Consider the following 5,715-nt stretch of genomic DNA (forward strand, 5'->3'; position numbering starts at 1 on the left):
AAAAATTCACTCTTCTCTCATGTGTGCTGAAAACTAGGTGATGCTCTATGGTATTTAATTTTGTTCGTTAATTTTTGGTGCTGAACGTAACTTTTTCAGAAACTATCAAAAATATGCCATTACAAAAGAAGAAAAACACAATGAAAATGAAAAAAATGAGCTCAGTCGCAGGCTCTTCAAATATGGTTCATTCTTTGTTAATGTTTTTCAAAGATTCGTTTTCGCTAATCGTGGATTCTAAATGCATTGCCACAGATTTCACTTACGTTCCGCAGTTTTTCATTTGGTGTTTTGACACAAACCTCTCGTGGGGGCGGGCTTAACAGTGATCTACTCTGATTGGATAGTGAGCTTTTGATGGACAGGTGCTCTCTGACCGGGAAGAACAGACGCCACTCGGTGGCGCGCATATTGGAAAGCTCTCGCGGTGATTAAATCTTAAAGTTATGTTCATTTTTATTGAAGCACATGTAATTCCATAGAAAACTGCTACACTAATGTTTATAAACACTGTGATGAAAAATGTAAATGGCATTCAAATCTGAGAAATTTGAAAATGCCAGTAGTAGCTTGCAAAATTAATGTCTGTCGTTTAACCCTAAAAAGGGCTAAACCATAAAGAGACATCAGAAAATTCATTTATTGTTATTTTAAATCTTATTGGGACTCAAATAATACAATTTCATGTTTTTGTTTTTAAACTTGACTCTTATGTTTGATTTTTTTTTATTTTTATTTTTATTGTTATTGGGATAATACAATTTCATGTTTTTGTTTTTATATAAACTGATAAACACATGTTAATCAATGCTTGTTACAGCATGGTAGTAATTCCTGAACGCTTTGGAGTACAGACCGAACGTTAATCTCTTTTAAAGAAGATACACAGCAGATTATTGCTGAAGTGAAAGCATTTCAAAAAATGAAAATACAAAAAAATAGTTATAGAAGATAATGTAGTATACTATATTTTTTTAAATTTTATATAACTAATTGTTTTATTTTTTATGTAATGCACTCTAAAATTGCTGTAAAATCAAAGCCATATGTCTAACCAAGTTATGTTCCAAATTTGAAGTTGATATCACAAAAGTTGTGGTTCCTGTGAGATTTTTGTTGGGTGCTATACCAAAAAACACCACTGGGTTTATTTAATGCAGTTTTCTGTCACAATAACATTTCTATTACAAAAAAGTCAAAAAACATGGAATCTTGACTGCCAGACCTTTCCAACAATATGTTTTGTCAAGATTACAAAAAGATTTGATTTTCTGAAACAGAAGCCACAAAATCACAGTCTGTATATGTTTTTATGTCTTGATTTATACCTCTAAAAGTGTGACATATCCCCTGAGATACAAACATTTAGAGACGTATTACAAGATATGTAAGCATTTAATTCATAAAAGTTCAATTTAAACCCATTAAGCTAATCCTGAACAGTTTTTAAACAGGTAAGTCCCCTCCAGCATGTGTAAACAGAGGGTGAGTAGATTTCCCTCGACAGCTGGCCATGCAGGTTTAAATGCTAAACAAAGAATGTAGAAACAAAGTCAATAAATCTAAATATTCACAACAAACTCCCTTTCAATATGAAACCAAGAAATAAGACCTACACTTTCACTGCATCTCCCCACAGCTTCTCAAATGTTTGTATCCCCCAGGATACATCGCCCCTTTTAGGTTTAAAACATTTTTATTGTAAACAGTTGGCAAATATTGCTGAATTGTCTCGTTATGTTTATCTACCCAGCCTTCTTCGATTTCATTGCCTATTTCTAACATTATTACAATGTATCTTTAATATTACAATCTTTGATACTTTTGTATTGTGTGGGTTTTGTGAAGTGTACTAAAAACAAACATTTTCCCCATGAGTCCTTCAAATGTACCCACAATCTAATCAGTTTCTACATATAGAAATTAATTCATTCTGCAACTCCAAGTGAGACACCACTTTTGTTTGGCCCTGTCCCAAATCACACCCTAAACCCTCGTGGTCTTCTTCTGATTCCATGCTTTCATGACACAATGCCGCTTTGACCGTCGGTTTGAAGGGCTTGTCTGAATACAAACATCTTGTGGACTTTGCACTTGATCAAAAGTCTACTTCTATGACATATGTCCTGTATTTGGCTCAAGAAAACACCACTAGTGTGTGTAGAACTTCTCATTACTCGATGGGACACACTTATAGTGTTGAAAAAAGCTATAGTGTTTACAGAGCTTCATTTAGATTTGTACTACTTTGTATTTTAAAATAAAGTCCTATATATAAATATAAATGCAAATTATATGAATGATAATGATTTAAATGATATATCAATGTTATACCAATGCATTATAAAAAAAACATGTTATATAATCTTATAAATATTCATAAGAACAGTTTTAATGCTTTTAAGAGTATGATGATTTATAACACACAGTGAACATGTTGCATCCACTAAAGTTACAATGGATTATATTTCTCATAGTTATAATGTATTATAAGTCTCATATCTTGCCATCTTTCTTATGCTACTTTAAAGCAATCAAAGACCACTTACAAGTATAGTAATAATAATAAGTCTAAGATCAGATATCAGATCAGATTAACGTGTAATATGACACATTTGCTTTGAACTATTCTTATTATAATATTAGCTTGATTATTTTGATGGTACCCTTTAGACAGCTGTTGATAAGTAACTCCATGTCAACTAGCAGTCATAAGAGTGTTAGTAGTATGTCTGCTAAATGTATGCTAACTTTTTTTTTTTTGATGGTTCCCCAACAGACAAACTGACTTTGCAACTTTGCAAGTACGTCAAAGTTCTACCTACCCTAACCTTAACCTAAGCCTACCAAAACTCTAATGAGAGTTAGTTGACCTGTAGATACAAAGTTGCTTATAGACTAGGTGGACCATCAAAATAAAATGTAGCCTAACATATGAACATGCATTTTTTTGTTGTTGTTGAAATTATTAACTAGCTTACATCAAAACTGATATAAACCTCACAGGGAACACTCAAATAACACTCCACACCTAACCTCTTACAAGCTGTAGTAACATACTGTGCAGATCTTAAATAAACAATGTCAAGATTTATAGTCCATTATAAATGTAAAAGTAGATTTAATATTGTGTTCATTGTGTGTTATAAATAATCATAATCTTAAAAGTTCTAACCACAAATGTGTAAGAATTATAATGTATTATAATTGTTGTTATGATTATTTATAAGATTATATGAGATATCATTATAAGGTTTTTTATAATGCTTTATTTATGCTTTATAATGCCTTAAGAATACCCTTATAATGTATTATAAATATGGGCTTCATAGAAAGTGTTACCATGTCATATTTTACAAACTAAAAATGCTTGTAACAAATCACCAAAAAACAAGTATACGAAATACATGTGTGTGTTATTTTATTAATTTGTAGCATGCTTTGCATGTTTTTATGAAGAATTTGGCTAAAAAGTGCAATAAGGGACAGTTAAGTATTCTAAGTAGTCTGACTCAGAGAAGACAACAGAGAAGAACATATTATATGTTATCTTACATACCAATAAGTGAGCCGTCCTTCTGTGTTTCTCTATTTGTTTTAACTGTAGTGTTTTTCCTCGTGTTTCTCCAGAGGCCTCAGATATGCTGAGAGTTTCTGTTTCCTATAAAGTGAAACTTACACACGACACACCTGTTACTCTGAACATCTTTCACTGGTGATGATAAGAATCTGTGCTGATCATCAGGTTTGATCTGTTATGAAGAAATCATGACCTCATTCATGTGATGCTGATATCAGTCGATGAAAACATAGTTCACCAAGGTCTATTTTTTTAAGTAATCTGCAAATTATTTGCTAAAAATGTTTATACAAAAAATTCTGTCTTTGTTGAGAATCAGCAACAAGTCTGATCATATTGTAGTTCACATCTGAGTATGAGAAATTAGATTTGTTTATCCATTTTAACATTCTTAAAAAACACACACACAAAAAAAACTGATTCTGTTTCAAAGCCTTAAAAGACTTTCACAGCAAATCAGATCGTCACTGAAAAGTGTCATCTGATAACTAAGAAATATGAGGAAATGATCCTGATGTCTATCTATATGTCTATAAGTTATTTCTATCTCTAAATTAAAAAAAAGAAAAAGAAAAACATGTAACGATGCTACTAACGTACTCTCGCAAATAACAAATAATTATACTAGTTATTTGAAAACTCTTTTTAATGTTTTTACATTAAGTTCTGCCTCAGTGTTTCTGTCTTGTTTTCCAGTTCAAATATCGAAACATTCTTAAATCAAGATACACTCAAGAAGCAAATTATTTCAGATATTAAGCTCAGTTTTCTCAAATATGTTTTATAATTTAAAACAAGAAATAAATCTGCCAATGGGGATAAAAAAATGATCTTAATTCAAAGGAAAACAAGATCACTTTTCTGACACCAATGGCATTTTTTCTTGCTTTAAACATCAATTCATTTTGGTAATTTTTTTCAGAAAACAAGACTTAATATATCTTAAGTAATTTTGCTTTGGATGTAAATTGATTTAAGAAGTTTAGATATTTGTACCAAAAAAAACAAAATACAAAACAAAAAACAAGACAAGCCAAAATTACAGAAAAAGTAAATAATTTGCATACTGTGGCATAGATTTGAAACATCTCTCATGTTCTCTAAACATGATTTAATATTAATCTACATGAGCAAACCTGCACCAGTTTTATTGTATGTGTTGCTCAAGACTCCACTTGAATAATGTGTGTTTCTGTTTCCTATAAAATTAAATTCTTGCGCGACACTCCTGTTCCTCTAAATATGTTTGACTAAGGATGATGGAGAGAATCTGTGGCATTTTTTGGCATTTTAACCAATCAAAAGACAGGCTGCTGTGAGCATGTTTTTATAGGGACTTACAGTGACTCTCAAGAGAAAGTACACAATACTTTGAGATGAACTACTAGACCAAAGAATCAAACCCTGTCACCACTCGTGAGTTTGTGTTTTCCACATAAGTGATGAAACCTGATTCTTTCCATCATCATCATCATCATCATCATCATCATCATATGTGAAATATGTATAGGAGAATCAGGGTGTTGCTTTACAGGAAACAGAAACACATCATACCAGCGGCTGCTTGACAAACACACACACACACACACACACACTCCAACTCAGTTCCTCTGAACATATCTGACTGATGAAGATGAAGATGAAGATGAGGATAACACTATCATAACCCCCTGACATAAGAGACTGGTTAGGGATTTAAAAACTTTTTAAATCATTTTTACCCTGACCAATGATATAATCGTCAGAAAAATTCAGTTTAAATCTAGATTAAAGAGTCACATGGAGAAGGCCTACTTCAGCGATGTCTTTCCTACCGTTCTGGACTGCGTTTCCCAAAAGCATCATAAGCTTAATTACATCTGGACCCATCGCCACCAGTGGATGATCATATAGGATGATCACGCTTTCTAACGATAAATATATGTATGTTTTCTATGACAGATTTAGGAATAGATTTCTGTATGTTTATGGTTGGTGCAGGTTTTTAATGATAGTATATTTTATAGTATTATATAATAGATCATGTCATTGTGGGGTCCAATTTAAGCTTCAAACTTTCCTTAATTTACTATCTCTGTCCAGTCTTTTTGACCTCAAAAAGTAATAAAAACAAGCTCACACATACTCATATGCAC

The 5,715-nt window shown here is 31.9% G+C and overlaps 1 pseudogene; it reads left to right on the plus strand.

The window, feature by feature from the left end:
* Positions 1-5,715, plus strand: part of LOC109070544 — a 731,031-nt pseudogene that overhangs the window by 601,587 nt on the left and 123,729 nt on the right.

Source organism: Cyprinus carpio, chromosome B19 (assembly GCF_018340385.1).
Source record: "Cyprinus carpio isolate SPL01 chromosome B19, ASM1834038v1, whole genome shotgun sequence".
Classification (NCBI taxonomy): domain Eukaryota; kingdom Metazoa; phylum Chordata; class Actinopteri; order Cypriniformes; family Cyprinidae; genus Cyprinus; species Cyprinus carpio.